General features: G+C 41.3%; 2 long non-coding RNA genes across 3 annotated transcripts in view; one reads left to right on the top strand and one right to left on the bottom strand.

Moving 5' to 3' along the window:
• LOC140641939 (uncharacterized) overlaps positions 1-5,141 on the bottom strand; it is a 151,787-nt gene extending 146,646 nt beyond the window's left edge. For both annotated transcript variants that reach the window (XR_012038535.1, XR_012038534.1), the window contains exon 1: positions 4,915-5,141. This is a non-coding gene — a long non-coding RNA (uncharacterized lncRNA). The remainder of the gene's footprint in view (positions 1-4,914) is intronic.
• Positions 1-22,864, top strand: part of LOC140641940 (uncharacterized) — a 112,724-nt gene extending 89,860 nt beyond the window's left edge. Inside the window, exon 3 of the long non-coding RNA XR_012038536.1 lies at positions 22,694-22,864. This is a non-coding gene — a long non-coding RNA (uncharacterized lncRNA). The remainder of the gene's footprint in view (positions 1-22,693) is intronic.
• Positions 22,865-23,258: the final 394 nt, after the last annotated feature.

The following is a 23,258-nucleotide window of genomic DNA, read 5'->3' as shown; positions in this document are numbered from 1 at the left end:
TGCTGCTGCTGATTGCTTGGACTGGGATGGAAGCGGTGGAGGTAGATTTACAAGATTATAAAAAGGGAGAGAATCTGTAAGAGATGCTAACTGGATGTGGGTCTGCAGAGGGAAGGAAAGATGTCTCTCTTGGATGATTGGATGAAGAGTAGAGGCTTTCAGTTGAACCAGAAGACCAAGGAAAAACCAGAGGGAGAAAGAGGGAAGGATGAGAAGTGATGAGGTCAGTTACACATATGCTGAATTTGAAGGGTCTGTGGATTATCACAGTACTGATGGCAAGTAGGTAGATGGTTATATCTCAAACTAAAACTCAGAGCAGTACAAAATAAGAAGCACCCAAACTTATAGCTGCTCTTAGATCTCAGCTTTGGTAAAATGGGGATAATACTATTCATCTGCTTACCTCACAAAATTGAAGTACAGAATGAATGATATAGGGAAACTGAGGATACTTGGGGAAATGTATGGTGCTATATAGTTGCAAGGTGTTTCTTTTTAACTGGAGAGCCCAGGGGCATAAGTAATTTGATTAGATTCATTATATCATCTGTATCGACTGCACTGTTCTCAAAGAACTTAATCTGGACTTGCAAATAGAATCAGAGGAGATGACCTAGATAAGAAGGAAAGGAGGGAATACAAAGGTAGGCAAGGGGCACCTAGGCGGCTCCATTGGTTGAGCATCTGACTCTTGGCTTTGACTCAGGTCATGATCTCAGGGTTCTAGGATCCAGCCCCATATCAGGCCTCACACCCAGCATGGAGTCCACTTGGGATTCTCTATCTCTCTGTGCCCCTCCTGTGTGTGCTCTCTCTCTCTCTTTCTCTCTCAAATAAATAAAGTCTTTAAAAAATAAAAATTAAAAAATAAATCTTAAAAAAAGGAAGACAAAACCAGAAGGCACGCACATGAAGATATGGAGTACTTGGTACCCCAAGTATTTGCTGGGTACCTGTATAGGTATTTGCTTAACTTTCATAGAGACCCTGACCAATGGAAGCAACATTATTGTCTTATTTGCTGCCCAAATGGATTTAGCCCTCCCACCCTCACCAAAAGAAAGCCTAAGTCATCTACATCTGTTATGTACAGACTGATATTTTTCTTACTCAGTTGCTAAGTACAGGACTCTTCTGGAATTCCCTTGGGGAGAACAGCCATAACCCCCTACATCACTACTACCCTAAAATGGACTGAGACTGTTCAATAAACACCTTTCCTCTGCATACTCATAACATTTTGATGAGAAGGAGGGGGTGACTCAGTCATAGACTAAAAAGATGAATAAGTATCGCCAGCCCCACTCAATTATGGGGCCAGAGGGAAAGGCAGTGTCTGCAAAAGTCAAAACAGATTTTCGAAACAGTTTCTCTTCCAGTCTCTGAAAAACCTGCTCATTTAATTCCCTTTCTGTTGATGACTTTGGCTTCTGAGATAGGGCCTTTCTCTGGCAGCCCAAAGCACTGACAATCCCCCAAATGTCAGGGGCTTGGAGAGCTCATTGGGGTAAGGTGTCCAAAAGGACAAGGCTCCCAGCCCTCAGAATCTTTGCTGAGTTCTGGAGTTTCCAAAGTTCCAGTCTCCTGTGGAGACACTGAGTTGCAAATGTCAGTTGTTGGAACCCTGCAACCACAGCCTCCTGGGTGTTCTAACAGCCTGGGCTCCTTCTCTGCTGCCTTGCAGTGATTAATTACAACCAGCCAGCCAGGTTTCATGGGTCGCCACTTCCATAGCAGCCATGATTGAATTATCTTTGCTCTTTGGAACAAAAGACCCAGCTCAGACCCTGAGCATCCTTCACTAGTACCCCACAAAAGAGGGTTTATTATGGTAAAGATATTCTCATCCTTTCCCTTCAGTCCAGAGTAGATGAGAACAGATGCATTAGGCAGGAAGTGTGATGGATGGGGCCATTTGGTCTAAGCCATAGTTGTAATCCTGGCTCTGACCCCTATTGCCCGTGTGACTCTGGTCAGGTGACCTCCCTTTCCTGAACTTTCGAAATCTTCCAGACATTATGAGGAGGGAGGGATCTGTGCTCTAGCTCAGATCTAGCACATGTGCTCTAGCACATGCTAGACAGGAGACAACATACTTGACAAAGTACTCTTGACTTCCCCTTTTCCAAAGCTGTGCATAACATTGTAAGTCAACAGTAGTTAATCATAGGACCTTTTGTCTGGCATCCCTGTTAGAACAGTGGTAGTTTCCTACACATGTATGTATTACCCACCGTGTGCTTTTTGCATGAGCAAAAAAATAAATAAATAAATCCTCTAGCATTTACAAAGCACATTTACCTACATCTCCACATGTGAGCCAAACAGCCCCTCTATCAAGCAGATAGTATTGGCCCCATTTATAGGCACAGATACCAAGCTTCTTAATTAAACTCAATAACAAGTTCATGACAGAATGGAAATACAAACACAAGCATGCCTGGCTTTAGCTGTAGAGACCTTCCTTCAAAGTATGTTCAGGAAATAATCCTAGAGGGCATGTGGTTGCAGCAAGCAAAAGTTTACCGAGTGTCTGCTATACACCTGTTAGGTGTGGAGGAGCATAGGTAAGCCTGGGCTCTCTGTCCACAAGGAACTCCTGGATGAGTGAATAAAATCAATAAAAACAGAACGCATTCACCTATTCAGCTCAAGTCTCCTGAGGACCTACAATGTTCCAGGCAGCAGGCTATGTACCCATTAAAAGAGTTTACACTGTTGGGAGGGAATGAGAATTAGATACTAGTGCAATCTGAGGTAGAGCATATTGATTCTGCATTGGTTGAAGTTTGAATTTTATATAAATTCAGTAAAAAAAAAAAAAACAAATGAACACATACTCATTTGTAATGGGGGAACAGGGGGAACTGTAATCAGTTACAAGGGAAAAAAGAATAAGGTAGGACACATTGCTCATCTCCATCTCATCTTTACATACTTGTCTATTGCCATATCTTCTTTAAGCTATAAGCCATAAGAGCAATGAAGTTAAAGCAACGTAGGATTTCAGAAGAGAGAAAGTATACATATATCTGGACAATCAGTGAAATCCTCATTTTATTTGAAGTTTATGATGATAACCCTTTGGATTGTCCTTGGCATGGAGATTCCTAAGATATTCTCTAGAAAACCATAGTTCCAAAGGATGTGAATAGATGTTTCCAGAGTTGGGAGGGGGTGGGAAGAGAAGGAGACACTTAAAAATTTAAATAGGAAAAAGGACAGACTGAGCAAACAAAAGTAAATGTTTCTTTGTGTTTTGTTTTCTTTCTGCTTTATTTGCTTCTTTTTTTTTCTATAGGACATCTCAGAATCTTCAAGTACATGTTTCTTGAAGTAATGAGTGGAGATAGGGAAGGGGAGAATATTTAGGATTTTTTCAGAAAGTGTTATTCTGAAAGCAAACACTGAGACTAGTGTTCCCAAGAACACGTATTTATAAGTGTTACCCTTCTGGAGGCATCTGGATGGCTCTTCTGTTGAGTGTCTGGCTCTTAATTTCAGCTCAGGTCATGATCTCAGGGTCTTGGGATTGAGCTCCAGGTGAGGCACCAGATTCAGTGGAAAAGAATTTCTCTCCCTCTGCCCCTTCTCCTACTTGTCTCTCTTTCAAATAAATAAATCTTTAAAAAATATAAGTGTAGCACTCCTGGACTCAGTATCTCTTTAGCCTCAGCTATGGAATGTTGATGATTGCTCAGGTAAGGTGAGACAAGGAAGAGAAAAAAGAGGAGTAGTTTGGCAACAGAAGGTACTTTGGCAACACAACAGTTAAAGGTTAAGTCAACGCCATGAACATTGCCTCCTCGGTGGACATCCATAACATCCCTACTTGATAAAAACAAAACAATGCAATACAATACAGTTCCATCTTGTCTGGAGCTAGGAAACCTTCTCTGGAAGGTTGATGTATAAGCTGGCATCTGAGAGCCATAAGTTGGCTCTCAATGAGAGGTACAACAACGGAGAGATACAATGATAGTGCCTTCCTGGACACAAATCACTTTGAAGAATTACAGATCTCCCTCTGTTTTGAACCATGGGGAGCCACCTATTGTACTTAAAATAGCATGGTGTTTGGAATCAGTTTCCCCATCCAGCAAATGGGGATGATAATGTGTCTTGCAGGGTGTGGATTATGGGAGCTAATTCATAAAGAGACTTTAATAACACTAGGCACCTTGTAGGCACTCAGTAACGGAAGCCAATATTAGCTGCTACTTCCACAAGAAGTTGAGACTCCTTTACCATTTTGTAAGATGAAGCACCACCTTCTAACCTGACAGAGCAATACGATTTAAAAGCCCCTGCTGAGAATGAAGGTCCAGCATTCATCTTCAGTAATTAATACGTGCCCTGGGGGATACTTGGGATTGAAGATGGGAGGGTGGGGGACTGTTTTTCCTTTTTGATTGAGTGTCTTTTTTATCCCAAGCTATTCTGAATGTCATGGAGAGTTAATGAAGACATGTTGTACACCCACTGCAAATGCAATAAAATAGAAAGTACAACCAATTCTACCACTGTCTGAGGAGATTAAATCCTCAGTCACCCTGGAAGTGCAGGGGAAGAAATGAGAGCTATGCTAGGAGATAGATGGGGGTGATGCTGGTTACAAAGGCAGAAAGGACAGAGGGGGACGCTCTTCTGTCTTTCCACACTTCTCCTACTTTTTCTTCCTTCTTCAACTCCCTTCTCCCCCACTGGCTAGGAACAGAGAGTGAGCACAAGGTGCCAACACCCACTCAAGCACCAGATCATAAAATCAGCATAATTCAGTCTAAATAATGTGTACAGAGTGATAATCTCTGTGCCTTTCTTATTCCTACCTAGAAGACTTACTTGAATAATCTAAAAAAGCCTCCCAAAAAACAAAAGCCCAAGCCCCCAAATCCAAACCCAAAGCAATACCTGTTCCATCAGTAGGTCTTGCTGCTCAAGAACTGGGCTCAAGTAACAGATGTGAAGTTCCTCAGGTTAGCAGCCATTCACAACTCTTGAGATCTCCAACTGGGAACAACTTCCCAGTGTTGGAATAAACCAGATGATCTAATGCCTGAAGATCCCCCACTCCCGCCCATCTCTACATATATGATACATCTGAGAAATAGTTGAATGTGTTCTCCCCAAAAGCCTGGGTAGGGCACTCCTTCTTTAATGAGACAGCAATTTGGAGAGACCCCAAGGGGGTGGCTAAGGAGGTTAAGAAACACTGCAAAATTGTTTAGAATCCTCTAGAGAAAAGTTTCCTGAATAAATCTTAGCAATTATGACTCTTTCTCTTAAAGAAAGAAACAAAGAAGAAGAAAAAAAAGTTAAACAAACCCTAGAGTAATTTCTACAGTATGGCTATAAAGTAAGCTTTTCTTCAGAGGAACAAAGTGATCTCCATTTTAAGAGAATTTTTAGTTCCTCTCTGCTCTTTCTAAAAGGGATCTGGTGTATTTTAGACCATAGTAGATTGAATTGTTAAAAATGATGGCTCTGCTTCATACTCAAAGCAGTCCCCAAACAGAGCACTACAGTTACTTTAGCAAAGCAGTTCCCCCCCAAAAGAAGAAAGGCACATGATTATAATCTAGTGCTTTCTGCACAGGTTCAGGAGTTAGAGAGCTGAGTTCAAATACTGCCTCCTCCCTCATGCAACTTACTTAAACTCTCTGAGCCTCAGTTCCCTCCTTTGTCAAGTGGCAATGATAATAATCATAGTCCTCCTTGAGATTCATTTGTGTGAAATTTTAAAGGGTACTGTAATCATTATTTACTACCTCCACTCAAACATTGTGGTTCAATGTTCCAGTCCTACATCATAACAAAAGCATTGAGTATTATCTCAATGTCAGTTATTCTGCATGAGTTGTTGCACTGAACTCTGTCCCTCACTTCAAGATGCATTTGACCATCCTATAAATATGAGAGCCCATAAAAACCACCTCTCATACTTAAGATCCCAGTCAGTAAACTCTGTAAGCTCAGTAAGAGTCAAACCCAGTTCTATGTAAATCTAAACTACCATTTCCACTTTGTAGTGCTACATTGAGCTGGGAATGTACATATCCGCTCATCCATTTATTCAATCACATAAAAAGTATTTATTAAACAAATTTAAGGGTGCAGATTAAATATGTAAAAGCTCTTTAAAAGATAAAGTCCTGTGTGAATGTAAGGTATTACAACAAGGGGCAAAAAGCCTCTCTGCTTTCCCTGGTAGTGTGAGTGGGAAATGCAAACAGCATGCACAATCCCTGATTCCTTATCCTGTTGGAAAGGAAAAAAAATCATTACGACCTACTAATATAATCCATCTCAAAACCATTGGCTATTCAATGGATTCAAAGTGTACCCTCTTGGGTTAATTGTATTACCACAAAAGAGACAATGGAAAAAAAACTGTCAGGAAAGTCATAAAACCTCTTTACTTACATGCCCCAGAAATTACACCTAGTGACCAGACTGCCATAGAATCCTGGCCTAAGATCACATATCCCAGTCATCTAGGATAGTTTGATAGAGAAGCAATGTTCAAATAGAGTCCAGATAGAGAAGGGAAGGTAGGTTCTAAAAGATACTGTTGTAGCTGAGCCAGATAATCAAGATCAACACCAATAGCAATATGGCATGTTGACCCTATCTATTCTTAATGGGATGTGACAAGAATGGCATTTTACTTCCTCAAAACCCATACTCCAGTCTAGTCATGAGAAAAGCATCAGGCAAATCCCAGTTTAGGGACATTCTACAAGATACTTGACCAGTTCTCATTAAAATTGTCAAGGTTATCAAAAATGAGGAAAGTCTGAGAAATGGTCACAGCCTAGAAGAACCTAAGAAGACATGATGATGAAATGTATATAGTATCCTGGATGAGATACTATAACAGAATAAAGACATTAGGTAAAAACTAAGGCAATGTGAATAAAGTATGGGCTTTATTTAATAATAATGTATCAATATAGGTTCATTATTTACAGCAAAATACCACACTAAGTGTAAGTAGTTAATAATAGGGGACACTGGTTATGGGTATACAGGAACTCTCTGTTCTGTCTTTGTATCGTTTTGTTGTAAATCTGAAATTGTTTTTAAAGATGAAGTTTATTTCTTTAAAAAAAGAAAAGGTGCCTTTATCATGCACAAGGAAAAAGGAAGCCAAGAAAGATTGTTTTAAGGGTAACCAATTCTTCCATTATCTCATTAGGCAGTGTTGTGCCTTGTTGTCTCAGGAAACCAAAATAGTTTACCTCATTTTGACTTGGTGTTTGTCTTGATCCATAAAATACTTCATATGACTTACAAGAATATATAAAAATTAAAACTCAAGAAACTGGTATGGGGCAGGAGTCAGGTAGGAAGCAGTTTGGCTTGGAGTGTATAAATAAACTGGTGTCAGGTGGACCCGTGTTTATGCCTGGCTCCTTAGTGAGGTGAAGTTAATTACTTTTTTGTAGCTCTATTTTCACATTGATGAAGTGTTTTTAATAAACAGTGAAGATGCCATATTTAATGCTGTAAGCATCTTAACAGATAAATGTACCATACTTTTATAGTTTGGGCGCAGTTACTTTTCAGTGCCCAAACATCTCAGAGATATTCCAGGACCCCACCAAGGGATCCAGACTGAAGTAAATGTTGTTTTAGCCAATAAATTTTATGGAATATTTGGAGTCCCACCAAAATATCTTCATAGTGGAAGACATTTTCTACACACAAAAGCTTTTTAATCCATTTTAACATAAATTTCTTGATTTTATAGATCAGAAAACAGGCCAATGGAGAGAGGTGATTTGCTCAAGATCATACAGGGGATTCTGGGCAGAATAGGGATTTGAATACAAGTGTCCCACTGGTAGTTTGACTTTTTTTTTTCCTACATAGCAAATTGAATTTTTATCCTTCCAAAAATACTTCCTGTATAATCTTTAAAATAAAGAAAGGATAAGGGATGTGCAACTTAATATTATCCAGTGTTAGGGATTAAAAATTTCTTCAAGCATGGAAGTGCTGATTGGCTGAGGAATAAAAACCAGTCTTTGTAGATCTGCATTAATCAAAAAAGACTCCTTTATGACAAATTCTTGCAATAAATTTGAAGTAATAAAGAAACATTCCCTAGGTTTGTTTTGTTTCTCTTTAATCCTAGCAACAATGAACACAATAGTTAAGAGAATAGACTTTGGAGCCAGACAGATAAGGATTAAATTCTGGCTCCTCCACTTATTAGCTATGTGACCTTCCTTGCTCACGTTAGTAAACATTTCTGAGCTTCACTTTTGTCATCTTTAAAATAGAGATGATTAAGATACAAAATTCATAAAGTTTATGGAAATGTAAAATTAAATACCATATAGACTTCATAACAAAGAGCTTTGCCCATAATAAACACTTATTGAACTATAATTGTTGTTGTTGACATTCTGTTGTATTTGTTTCCCAGGAAATCAATAATTTGTGGTTCTCAGGGAGGTACTCAGCATAGCAATAATGCGATGGTTAGTCCTTTTGACTGGGCACCAGGAGATCTGGTTTCTTTTATGTCATATTTGCAACTTGTTAACTGTGTGATTGGGTCAACATATTCCTTCTCTGGCCACAAGTTGTCCCACATTTCAGATACATGGGACATTTTGTGTTACATGGGACAAAAACCTGGTCTCAAATCATCTTAGGTTAAATGTGGAAGTTACAGGTTCAGGCCATTGAAACCTCCATAGGTAATCTCTCTCTTAGGCTCAGCTTGATCCAGGCAGGACTCAAATACATTAAAAAATCTGTTTTTCTCCATTGCTGAAATCTGTTCTTCTCAATGTTGGCTTCATTCCCAAACTCCACATGGTGGCAATATGGTTGACATCAGCTCCAGAGCTAAATGCCCTCAGCTTCAATTTCAGTGAAAAAAGAGCACTTTTGTTTCCTAAACAAAGCCAACCAAAGCCGTAAGCCTGATTCTCATAGGCACAATTTGGCTCACATGCCTATCTTGAGCCAATCACTGTGGACTGGAGGATGGAACACAGTACTTAGCGTAAGCCTGGGACACATGCCATTCCTGAAGATGCAGGTGAGATGGTCCTATTCATATAACCAACAGGAAGGAAATGGACCCTGTATTAGTGTCTATTGCTACATAGCCAATCACCACAAATCTAACAGCTAAGCCAACATAATTTATTATTTCATAGTTTGTATATGTCAGAAGTCTAGGCATGGCCTAACTACCTTCTCTGCCCAGGGCCTCAGCCCGCTGAAATCAAGGTGTCAGCCAGGACTGTGATGTCACCTGAGGCCCACAGTCCTCTTCCAAGATTATGTGGTTGTTGGCAGAATTCAGTTCCCTCCGGTTGTACGACCAAAGTCCCTATTGGCTTGCTGGATCCTAGCCAGGGATCTCTCTCACCTCTCAGAGGCCATTTGCAGCCCTTGCCACATGGTCCTATCCTCTCACATATGGCAGGTGTCTTTATCCTCAAGGTCAGCGGGAGGGTCTCTCTGACACTTTACATTCTGGCACATGGCCCACCTGGTTAGACCAGGCATACCCAGGATAATCTCCATTTTGATCAACTCAAAGTTGACTGATGCTAATCTGATTATAAGAGTGATATACCGTTATATTCCACTGGTTCTCTACCCGGGGAATGTATGCGAGAGCAGGAGTCTTAGGGGACATCTTCCAATTCTGTCTACTATAGACCCTCCAGAGGAAAATAGAACCTGGTTAACAAGAGGACATTAAATGTTGGGAAGCCAGGAAAACAAAATCCCCTACTTTCCTTTGGAAAAACAAAAGCTCTGGGATTGGCCCAGATTATCTCTAATATCCCTTCCAATTCAAATCATGCTTAATTTTTTTGAAATCAAATATAGAATCTAAGTATTTCCAATGCAGTTGGGAGAATCAGCAATAACTTTGTATGAAAGTCACTAGAAGTAGAGGGCAAATTTTTAGAAATATCATCCCTCTGAATGTTTTCTCAGCAATTTGTGCAATCCTCCCCCTTTGGGGGGCATCTCTTGCCCACCTCATTAATATTTTCTGACTTGCTGTTGACAGCCCATTTTTTATAAGACTGGAAGGACGCAGTCTAATCTAAGGCCCAAGGGAGTTGAAGGAGCCTTCCTAAAATATGGCCCTGACCCAGCAAGCGAGTCACCTTCCCTGAAGTCTTGGAGCTTGAGCTATGGTTTATCTCTAGCTCCTTTTTTTTTTTTTTTTTTTTGGCAGTAGAAAAAGAGGATGTGGTCAGGATCGCAAAGGCATTACTCAGAGCCAGTTTGGTTCAGAGGAAAGAAATAAGGCTGAGATCTATTCCTGCATGGCTCCATTCCTGTCTGCAAAAGATTCCCAGAGGACTGCCTTCAGGACATTGGCCTCAGTTAGGAACTGACTAACCAACAGAATTTGAACTCAGATCTCCCAGTTATGGCCTTCCCCTATGGGTAAGCATAAGAGAAGCTATGAAAGAGCACAGAACTTCTTCCTAGGGAACAAAACTCACTACAGTATCTCAGGTTCACTGGGCTGAAGTTGTATAAATGATTGTGCATCTACTATGGGTCAAAGTAACATCTATATCATCTATATCCTAACTATATATAGTAGAGGACCAGAGAAGGCCTTCATCATAGAACTGATAGTCTACTGGCTGAGATACAGAAATGTGTTGGAAAATTCCAGCAAAATGTGAAATGTTATGATAGAGGAAGATGCAAGGTACAGCACCTAATGTAAACCAGGGCAAAGGGATTCAGGGAAGGCTTCCTGAAGAAGGTACCATCTGAGATGAACTTAGGAAATAGATGGATGTTAGCTAGGTGAAAGATGAAGGTCAAAAAGGTATTCTGAGGTGAGTAAACAGCGCAAGAAAAGGGTCTGGTGTATAGAACATCTAAGTGCATGCAAAGGAAAGCAGAAGTAGATTGAGAGCATTGGGATATGAACTTGGTTGTGGTGGGTGAGAGGAGGAGAGGTGGAGAGGAGAGCTCTATAGACATGTGAATGTGGAAAGATCAACAGGAATCAGTCATGGAGAGTCTCACACACCACACTGAAGAACTTGGTCTTTGTCTTGTGGACAGTAGGGAATCCCTGAAAGATTTTGAGTAGGAAGGATATTTGTTGTGAATTCCTCTACCTGTGGTGTACAGAACACATCCAATTCTGCAAGGTTGGGGCTATGGAGCTTTTAGATCTCAACTGTTGCAGTGGATCAGGTGAGAGATGATGAGAGTATGAATTCTGGTAGTGAGACTGGAGAGAAAGAAACAGGCTTAAATTTTTTTTGGGGGGTGCATAATATCTACAAGATTGGCAATTGATTGGCTATGATGTCTGATGGAAAGAATAGTATCAAGAATAATGCCCAGACTGACTAGCACAAATTTTTGTGTCTGTGTCTGTGCATGTGTGCCTTAGGTTGTAGTTCAACCAACATTTATTAAGTACCTATTGTGTTCTGGGCTTGTTTAAAACACTGAGTATACATAATCACATTTTACTTCCCAACTTCAAAACAGATGAGGTAATAGAATCTTGGAGAGAGAACCAACTTATTTAAGATCATCTAGTAGCAGAGATAAAAGTAGTAGGTATTTGTTTCACAGGGTAGATGGATTTTGCTTGAGTCCTTGACCACCAAAATGAGGATTTTATAAACTCAAAACACATAGCCCAAAGAGAAGCACAGCAGAATAAAACTGATGGCTTTATGTAGACCACTGTCTTTGTGTCACCAACCTTACTGGTTAGGTTTGGAGACTATCAGACTATTGTTTTTCTCAGTCCTAGCTGCACATCGGGATAACCTTAGGAACACTGTTGCTTATGCAAAGTAATCTGATTGAATTGTTTTGGAGCATAACCTGGGCATCAGGTGGTTTAAAAATCTTCAGGTGATTATAATATAGAGCCAGGCCTGAGAATCATGAAGCCATGTTGCAAAACAAGAAGCAAACGATCTTCTCTGCTGAATTCCAACCCTGATCCTATCTTTCTTCTCCTGCCTTCAGTAGTCTGATTCTCATATGAACATAAGAGCATCCTTCCCAGCATGGCCCTCCCCCTGCCGCAGCCTCCCGCTGCTGGTGGTCCCATGTCCTTGGCACAGATGGATCTGCTACCTAATTGCCTGCTTATTTGTCAAGTGGTTGTCCCCAACAGATGTTCCCATGTGGGATCTGGAGGCCAGCATCTGTACACAAACAGCTGATTGCAACACTTTTGATCTAGTCCTGATGGGGCACCGCCCAGGCCATGGATGACCTTCCAAAACTGACCTGAAGATAAATTTTCTGATCCCCCTTTTTCACCCCAAATCCTTTTCTTTTGGTCATCTTTTGTAACCTTAGAAGATATGCATGTGTATTCTCTGATTTCTTTCTCCCTCTGCTTTCTTACTGTTGCTGTTGATCTCAGAATAGCAGAGCACGCGAAGAGCGTCAGTATCTTCATGGTGCAAACATGTTAACTGGGACCCAGACAGGAAAAGGAACTTGGTCAAGATCAGTATACAGGATTTAGGGACCTGGCTGAGTTTTAATTCTACCTCTTATCTTCATTCTCAAACTCCCAGAAATATCCATGAGGTCTTTGGCTGGTTCTAAAACCTTCTAGGTGTGTAGCTTTCAACAAATTACTTCACCTCATCTTGCAGGACAGTGGTCATCTCTGCCTCTTGGCATCATTGTGAAGTTTTGAAATATTGTGCATGAAACAAATAGTAGCATCGTATTAAGAGATTGTGCTGGAAAAGGTACACAAGCATGATGGAAACTTGATGATGTTTAGCCAGATGATTAAGTGCACAGGCATGTGAGTTAGACATTTTCAAATGTGAATCCCTGTAATGGCTACTCATTAGCAGAGTTTCCTCAATTAAGTTTTCTCACTTATTTTAGTCTCCATTCTTCATTTTTAAAATGAGAATAAAAGTAGCATTAACCTCACATGGTTGTAATAACATTGAGCGCTTATAACACAGCCTGGCACACAGCATCAGGAATAATGATGAATATTGTTGGGAAGGTGATGAGAAAAAGAAGGAAAAGAGAATAAAAAGAACATAGTAATGTTTTCTATTATTCAGAGAGAGCACTGCATGAAGAGTCAGAGCACTGAATGTTTAATGTTTGCTCCGAAACTAACTTGCTGTGTGATCTCTGATAAACTCCTTTTTTTGTCACCATGTTGCAGGGCTTTGGTCAGGAGGACCAGATGGTCTGTAAACATCCTTCCACACTGTGATCTACTGTATCTCAGCAAAGTTCTCTGCCATCCCTCAATTCCCTCAGCAGCCAAGGGACGTGGCCTGCCAGGGTCCTTCTGGATCATGAAATCATCTGCCTGTGATATCTCCTTCCCTGTCCTCCTAGCCTTTGTGGCGTGGCCTCCTTCCCACTGCCTTTGAGTTTTTGCATAAGAAGGCAGTCCCATCCTCTCCTAAGACCCTTTCCTTAGATGTGGAAAGAAGGACCTGGGAACCCAGCCTCGGAAATGGACCACTGAGTACTTTCAGAGATAAGCCATGAGCTCCTCCTGGGAAGGCAGAGCTGTCAAGTGGAAATCCTGACAGCAGCCTTAGTTCCAGCCATGTAAATAGTATTACTGCAAAGGCATATATTTAGCATCTATGACATCAGCTTGATTTACCTTGATTAACGGAGCAATTTGCTGTACATTTTTCCAAATGCTGTAATCAATTAGAACTCAAAATAGATTAGAAAGCCCTCTATGGTGTGGCCACAGTCCAAAAAGGCTAATCCATCATAAGACATATATATATATATATATATATATATATATATATATATATATACACACACACACACACACACACACACATACACACACACACACACACACATCCTTTTCCAGCCATGCAGTGGATAAAGATTTGTGTCTTAAAGAAACTCAGAGTGAAGTGGTTCAGGTTTGTTCATTACACTTTTGCCATCAGCTGTTACTAAAGGCAAATCAGGGGGAAAGTACCTTTGTAAATGGTACTCCAGTTTCATGAAGCTTTCCAACATCTTTCTACTTAGACGCTCTTCCCTGCCTATCCCCACAATATGTTTATAAAAGACCCAAATGGTTATAAGCTGCTTGTAGCAAAAGGATAGATCCTAAACCCTTAGAATGGCTTTAATAGCTCTTTAAGATATGGTCCCATATTACTCTTTCAACTTCATCCCTCCCTATGATACTTCATCTTCCTCAAAGCCCCCCCACACACACACACACACAAATATTACGCTATGCCTTGTATTTGTGCCTACAGTTCTCATTAGAGTGATGAACTAGCATTTATTATCTATTGTAGACAAGGCACTGTGCTAAATGCTCACTGTATATTATTGCCCTTAATCCTCCTAACCACCCATAAGACCTGACAGCTAAAATGCTTGTCTGAAACAAGTGGCAATGCTAAGATTCAACCCAGGTTGATCTAACCCCAAAACCTTTGGTCTTTCTGTAAAATTCCTTCATCTTTCCCTGTTTCCTCTCTACTCACTCTTGCCCCCTATCTCAGCCTCTTGTGGAACTCTGTCTACAAGGAAAGCTGTGTCTTAAACTTTATGACAGTTAGATGTTAGGAGGTGAGTGTGTTACCCCTTCATAGGTGAAATTAATCCATGTCTAATCTATTTATTCTATGATGACTGATTGAGTTGCTACTCTAGGTAAAGCACTTTCCTAGCCTCTATATATGGCACAGTAGGATGAAGTATTGTTTAAGGAATGGATATAAGAAAGTGCTGGTTGACAAATTATTTAGGATTAAATTCTACATTTTCTATTAACCTCGTGTATAACTTTAGGTCTCTCAGAATCTACACTTCATTGCCAGTGAGTAGGAATAATGTTATAAACATCGCTGCCAATATCAATTGAATTGATATGAAGATATGACAATCCTTTATCGGGTGTTGTTTATCCTACCTGGCACTTGACCAAAAGGAGCTTAATGGTTTAGCAGCCTATATTTTTTAAATTATTTATTTAATTTCTATTTAGTTAACATATAGTGTATGATTAGTTTCATGGATAGAATTTAGTCATTCATCCGTTGCATATAATACCCGGTGCTCATTCCATCAAGTGCCCTCCTTAATGCCCATCTCCCAGTTACCCCATCCCTCTGCCCCTCTCCCCTCCAGCAACCCTCAGTTTGTTTCTTAGAATTAAGTGTCTCTTATGGCTTCCCTCCCTCTCTGTTTTCATCTTACTAGGCTGTACTTTAAATGGCATGTAAAATTACACTATAAGCTACAAAGCAGTATGAGTTCCTGTTAATTTTGAGCAAGAATTAGAGGAAAACCAATTGTAAAATTGTTGAGATTACTGGCTGGTTCTTCATGACTTCCCCAGGCTTTGCCAAATGCCTGGGCCATAACTGGCCCTCGAAGGACTCATACCAAATGAATAAATACTGTTGTTATTTGAGAAGCACCAGAATAGGAGGTCAGAGACCTAGGCTCTGGCCCCTGCTCTATTGAGAGACCTTTGTAAATAAATTCAACCACTTGAAGCCTCAGTTTCTTTATCTTTAAAAAAAGGATGTTAAACCCGTGACTTCATAAGATTGTTATGTGGAGCAAATAAAACTGTCCACATGGAAGTGCCTTGTAAAATATAAAGAAATGTATATGTACAAGGGGATGAACAGGATTGACTTGCTTTCTTAAAGGAACACATAGGGACGTTAGTGCTGTGCTTTGAGGCTCTCAGGGGATTCCCATCCAAACGTCTGCAATTCAAAGTCCAGTGGTTTATTCCATTTTTACAAGTGACCATTCATCTTCTTGACTTGACACTTAGCAAATGAACCACAAAATCTTCCAGTCCACCGCTTAGCATATCCTTGGCAGAAAGGACATTGTAGACCAAAGAATCCACCACCCTTCCTCACCCAAACACACACCGCTGTACCGATGAGGAGCCTGACCCCAGAGGGCAGGGACTGTATCTTCCCCCCTTCTCCAGCACCTAGCAAAATGCCTCATCTATTATATAATCATTAACTGCTTGTTGAATAAGTAAATGAATAAATGGATTCAGTGAGTGTTCAAGGTATCCTCAGTACCTGATCCATAGTAAGTACCTGTTATTTATTTTATTTTTTTATCAAATGAATGAAAGAATAAACAGCCATCCAGCATGTTGGTAGCATCCCTGGGACCCAGACATCTTACCTTGCAATCAATTGCCCAATGTATCGCAAGGTAGTATTCATCCTGGCTTGCATTTGTTACCAATCGATTTGAATTTGTGCATTTTGCCTCTATACCTACGATTCCAAATCAGCAAAAGAAGCAAGGGACCATGTCTTCTGCCACTGTGTTTCTTGGAAAAACATGTGGCTTGGGACTAGTTACCCAGTAGGTAATTAATAAATACCTTGTTTGAACCTGGATGAATTAAAGAGACTATTTTGAGTGTGACTTCTGAGGAAGAGACAGGGTAGGAAGTGCTTTGTGTGGTCTGATAATGTATTTATTTATGAGACTAAATGTTTATCTAAGCCTCCAGAAGATCTTTGGCTTCATTTTGGTGTCTGTGCATTTGTGTTACTTTCCATGATCACAACAGCCCCATCCTTCTGGGGTCCAGCTGGGCTGCAGAGTAATAAACAGACATAAAAATTGGCTCATTCCATGACAAGAAGTGGGAGCAACCCAAAGCCTTTAAGAAATTCTCTGAGTAGTGAATGCACCAGCATCCAGCTAGTTCAAGTAGGGTTCAAGTAAGCACTCTAACTTTGTGAAAGCTATTTATGACCAACACAATGAAACCTCTCTACCCATTCAGTCACTGGGCGTTTGAGATATAGTTGTTTTTCTTTCAGTCTGTTCTCTGACAGCATTCAACAACATTGGGTACTTTGACAGCTTCAATTCAGGATATGAGCAAGCCTCTCCTTTTGTTTCCTTAGTATATCCCTCTGCCATTTAAGTATCAACAGGAACTAATACAAATCAATAGTTGTACTTTACTCTGAATGACTGAACTGAGTGAGTTCAAAACCACTGTCTAAAATATCTCACTGGATGTTTCAAAGGGGCCAAATCACTTTTCACAGCCCACCACATCTCATTGCCCGTGACACTTCATTTGCAAAGAATCCCACATAGTCCCCAAAATCACTACACTGAGACATAGGAGTTGCAACTGATAAACCATTCATTCAGCAGTCTTTATTTCCTGAGCACTGAATAAATCAACCTGGGCCAAGAGATAGGGCGAAAGATAATAGCTATGGTCTGTGCCTTCTAGAAGCTCATGTCCTCGCATGAAAAATGAACCCTGAGTATACATTTTTATGGCACCAGTTATATAGTGCTCAGTGACACAGAAAAGGGCACAGGGCTCTGGCAGCTTAGAGAAATGGGTGGCCACTTGCAGAGGTAGACAGGAAGAAGAAGATGGAATTGGAAGGCTTCTCAGAGCAGGCAACACTTGAGCTGGGCCAAAGTATAAATGCAATACCGATTAGTTATAAGTGAGCGAGGGAGGTGGAGCACAGACCAGTCAGGAGCAAGGGTGGTCACCACCAGTCCACTGTCCCTGCTCGATTCACTGAAGTCCCATGGCACTTATACCTTCTCGGGGCCACTCTTGGAACAATACTAGTAACCAAGTTCACTATGTACCAGTGAGTACATATCACTTCCATTTGAAGTGCTTCATGCTCACTGGCTGCTCGCCACAAAGCTGTATGAGGTAGGTATTGTCCCCATTTTTGTGGATGTGGAAACTGGAGCTCAGGTAAAATTTGCCTAACATCACAGAAAGGCGGTAAAGAGAGAATGGGATTTGTGGAAGCACCTAGGGAAATGTTCCCTTGGAATTCCCCTAGGGCTATGCATATCCTCCATAAATAGGCTTATGTGGTACAGAAATCCAAGTCCTCACCCTCCGAACCCAGGGTCAAAGGAGATTGTGGAAACTCCCATTTGTCAGGTGCTCATTCCAACCCAGGTTGCAATGTGGTGTTTTAGTTCACCATCTCAGGTTATCTTACAAGAAGCCCTTGGACAATTGATCATTTCCTCCAATTTGTAGATGAGTATCTAAGTCTTGTGCAGTTTCAGGATTTGCTCACTTTCTCACAGCTATCCCCTACCAAGGCCAGGGTTCACAAGTAAGTCCATTTTCTTTTAACTCCCTGTCTCCGTAGACTATAAAGTTTCCTAGAGCATATGGCATCATGATCATGATGGAAAAGGAAAATAAATAGGGGCAGGGAGGAAGAAGACACAGAAGGAGAAGGAGGAGGAAGAGGGGGAGGAGGAAGCAGAGGAGAAAGAGAAAATGTGCCTACACAGAAGTTATTTATATACTTTAAAGGAGCTCGGGATATTGAGAGATACTCACTGAGATAGGACATAGATATAAGCATTCAGTGGACATGTTCTGACCTGGATTTTGAGCAAGAGAAAGTGTAGCATAGGAGTGAGTGGGATTTTTAGTGTTTTGAGGATGCCAGATTGGACACAGGAGGGAAAGCTGCATGACTCACCTGGAGTAGCGATGGAGCTGGTTATAGCATCGCAATTTGATGTAATATCCTCAGCATGACTACCCAGTCCTCTTACCCTGAATGTCCATCCCCTTCCCTTATTAAATGATGAGTACATAAGAGTTTCCATCTTTTTTTTTTCTATCAGTCTAGGGGACTTTATTAGCCAAATAATGATTGCCCTCACCTCAAGGTATGTTTTCACTGTATTTGTTACCTGTCTTCTGGGCTCTGGGTTCATTGGGATGAAGTTTGCATCTCTGTGAGATCTGTTAAATCCCTCTACTTTGCTGACTGTGAGCAGCTCAGAAACAAACAACAACACAACCCCCCTTGAATCTATAACACATTTCCCTGCCTCTTCCCTTTCTTTTCCACTGCTCTCTAACCCCTCCCCTAGAGAACGCAAGAGAAATAAAAATAAAGTCATAATTAAGAAAAGGACTAAGAATAAATTCCATGCATTTAACCAAAGTTCCATCTCTGAGCCCAGGAGGATTGGTGCATAGCTGTGGTTGTGTGAGAGGAAGCACTCAGGGGACTCACGCTGTGCTTTCGACACAAATACAGCTCATAAGGAATAGTTTATCACTTAAACCATCGCTTTAATTCTGCAGAGCAAAGGCAAGACCTCAAAAAGGGCTCAGATACCACCACCACCACCACCACTGGGGTCTCCCATTTCTGGAGTCCCTCTGGCCCAAATAGCTCAGAGCAATTCACAAACATTTATTGATGGAACCCCATGACCCTTCCCCCAAGTGAATACTTTAATATCCCATTCTGCAAAGGGCAAAATGGCAACATGGAGAAGTTCAAGGCTCTTGGCTGCTTGCCATGCACAGAAATCAAAATAGTGGCTGGATTCTGAAAGAAAAGCATCGCCAGGTGCACAGTGGATTTTTCAAGAAATGTGGTGAAAAGAGCACTAGGCTGAAAGTCAAGGAGACTGGACTCTGATTCTGACTGTCACTCATCTACTGGGGGACTGTGGCCAAGTCACCTCCCCTCTCTGGGCCTTAGTCTCTGTAACTGTTAAATGGAAGATTGAAACAGAAGACCTTAAAGCCCTTTCTCCCTCTGAAAATGGTGGAGATCTATGTTCACTGAGCACTAGGCTAGCTTTCATGTCACTGTGGCTCCTACAGCACACAGCACTTGCTCCTGCAGGAAGTGTCACTGTGCCTCTCCAAATCCAGCCCTCCATTCAAAGCCTGGCTCTACCCATCTTCTTACAGGTGGTGTTTCCTGATCCGTTGTTGCTCATAGGAATTCTACAGTCTTTAGATCTCTGGATTACTTACTTTCCACATAGCAGGAGCTCAATAAATATTTACTAAATTACCAGGCACTGTGTAGCTTAATCTTTAATGCATCTGCCTTCATCTGACCAGTGAGACAGTAAGGAGTTTGGGGACAGACTAAAGAGTGTGCTTGTTAAATCTTAAATGTCCCAATGAATCTTAAACCTTAAATATCTATGAATAGATGTCTTTTCTATGTCCATCTGGATTTTCAAATCCTGATGGTATAAGTCCAAGGAGGTGGTTTGTAATGTGTAGGTCCAGTTCAATGCAATGTAATTCTATTCCTCGATTAATTATCGATTATCTACTCTTTGCCAAAAAACTATACTAGTATCTGAAGTTACAGAGATTTAGTTCTTGTCCTCAAGGATATTCTGCTCCAAGGGAGAATGAGGCAAGGAGAAAGGCAAACGTGATACATTGAAAATCGCTCGATAACAGAACTGTGTACAAGACAAAGGGTATGAGACAAGTAAGAAATAAAAAGGCCAATGACAGCTCAGCTTTCTGGTGGACTTGCTTTAATTTAGACCCTAACGTAAGAAAGTGATGACATCAAGATCTCAACTCTGGTGAGATCTCACAGTACAAAGTTTATTTGGTTATTGTTCATGCGTGTGTGGAAAGGCAGCTGCATTAGTGGAAATTTAACATTTTAGAAACTATTTTAAAGGATAATGCAGTTGTCATGAGCATAGTTTCCAAACGAATGGATACCAAGGTGTAGACCAGCTTTAATGAAAAAGTAGGTCATTTGAGATAATCCCATGGCATCATATATAGGAATATTTCTCCTCCGTCCTGGCTTGGTTTCCTTACATATAAAGGGGGTGGTTAGATGAGATAATCCCAATGATCCCTTCCAGCTCTGGTGTTCTGTACATGGAACTCAGACAGTGCCTTCTCTGTTGCCTACCACAACATTTACTGTTGGTCTGGGCGCTAGAATGGAAGATGGGAGGGGGCCAGGGAGGGAGGGAACAAAGGAGAAAGGGAGAGAGGGAGGGTTGTTTTCTCCGTCCAGGGACACTGGATACAGGGGAGAGGTGAAATTCAGAGACAGAAAAGAAAAAGGAATAGCAGTAAAGGAACTGTCATTATAAATCTGTTGTTTAGAATGTACCACAGGTTTTTATCTCATGTTGTGACAGGAGTATGACACTTACGGACAGAAATCTCAGGTTCAAGTTCTAGCATTTTTGGTTAAATAGCTTGTAGATTCTTAGAAACTCACTCTCTTGAGCTCAGTTTCTCTTCTGTAAAATGGAGTAAATAAACCGAGCCTGTTAATTCAGGTGTGCTAAATAGGATCATCGAGCGAGGCATGCTTTGCAAATGCTGTGAGACTATACAGAGGTCGTTTGGCGTTGCTGTTGTGGTTGTTATAATAATAAAGGGGGTACAAGGCCCTAATCCAATGATGGTATTATAGACATTTGTGGGAGGCTATGAGGGGAAGAAATTGGGATGAGAAAGTCATCAAATCTTCTAGGACATCCTGTTCTTACACTCGTATCAGTTGTGAGCTAAGCCTGTACTGTGTCTCCTTTCAGAGAGGAATAAGCAGAAGCCATGGAGTACTGGTGGGCTCCCACAGACCCATCAATCTATACATGCAGAGAGAAAGCTGCTAATCATTTCCAGGTCACCCTGGAGCAGAGACACACATAGCACTGAGATTGCTCATGACCATAGCGGGGCCTCAGCTGGTGAATTTATAGAGGGCTGGTCTGCATTTTTAAACATGATAACTAAACCTCCAGAGTTCACCCTGAATATATATATATATATAAACATCTTTACAAGTATATGCATCCCACAAGCTGGTATTTATGTAGAGATTTAAGTCTGATGATGTCGAAGGTAAATTTTTAATTCTCACAGATGATGGAAACCGAAATAAGGCAAAGCTAGGGTATTGGCACCATCTAGTGGGTGTATGTGGCCAGTGCACACACTGGAGGGGAAAGGGTTGGGCAAAGGGGGTGAAATGTGTCCTGTCTAGGCTTTGGAGGACTGCAGAGGCAACAGCACCTACACAAGAGAACGCTGGTTCTCTGCTAGTCCGCAGGGGTCAACACAGTCATGTATTGCTAATGGCATCCTGAGACTTTAATTAATAATTAATTAATGAGACATCAAGGAAACCTGTCAGGAACTGGACACGGCCTCCTTCCAAGCTCTCTGCCTCTAAACAGGTCCCTTGGACCCTCAGTTTCTTGGCCTGCAAACTAGGGATGACAATGCCTGTTTACTTTTTTACAGATTTTATTTATTTATTCTTGAGAGACACAGAGAGAGGCAGAGACACAGGCAGAGGGAGACACAGCCTCCTCGCAGGGAGCCTGATGTGAGACTCGATCCCAGGACCCTGGGCTCATGACCTGAGCCGAAGGAGAGGCACTCAACCGCTGAGGCACCCCGGCGTCCCAATAATGCCTGCTTTAGAAGGCTGGTGATGAGCCGGTATTATGCTATTCACCTGTAGGCATTTGGAAAAAAGCCTGATACGGAAAGTAATCATCAATTCAGTATCTACCAATTTGATGCCAGCTTCTTCACCTCCCTTGTCATCACCTTTAGATTTCACCGAAAGCAGCAAAGTACCTTTGCTTCCCAAATCAGAAACCGAGGTTCCATGCAGTTTAGTGACCCAGGGTCACGCAGGGGCTGGCATAACTGGGGTTTCAACATGTTTGAGATGCTCCAGGGCCCTCGTTTACTCGATTGTGCCAGGTAGCAAACACACACGGTTGGCTTTTTTCTTCCTTTTTCTTAAGATGAAAGTATTCTATAAAATAACTACCGCAGTACATACCTCACTTTATTCAACTTTGCAATTTAGATATCATCACTTTCTTTGTACAGACGAAGAAGCTGTAGCTTGTCGAGGGTAAATGGCCTACCAAACATGAACTATTAGTGAGAGATCTGGGATTCGGACTTCCTGACTGCAGACCTCCCGCTTTAATCCACCGTCTACTGACTCACACACTCATCACTCATCTCTAATTGTGAAGTATGCTTCTGTTTATATTTATATCCCAAGAATTACTTGTTTATTTAAATAAAGACATCTGCATTTATTAAGGTCCCTGGCTCATCTAATTGTGACTGGTTTGTCTACACATACTGGGAGGTGGGGTGGGTGGTTGACAGCTTTTGTGTACAAAATTGTCTCGAAGGTCCCCTATACCATCTGTCTCAGGAGGACGGGAAGATGAGCTGGCTGGATGGAGAGGTCAGCTGTGAGCCTGTGCAGGATCTGTTGTTCCATGGTGAGGTTTAAAAATGGAGACTGTAGGACTTCACAGAGACAGCTACTGACAAGGTTAGGAAAAGAAACACAGAGACCACTCATGTTTTCTTTAGGCAACGCACTGTGTGCCTAGGGGGATCCTGAGACACAGAGAGCCCCAAAGCAGTTTGCTCA

This window comes from Canis lupus, chromosome 10, assembly GCF_048164855.1.
Source record: "Canis lupus baileyi chromosome 10, mCanLup2.hap1, whole genome shotgun sequence".
In the NCBI taxonomy this organism is placed as follows: Eukaryota; Metazoa; Chordata; class Mammalia; order Carnivora; family Canidae; genus Canis; species Canis lupus.
Note: the sequence above shows the minus strand (reverse complement) of the source record. Positions and strands in the feature narration are given on the sequence as shown.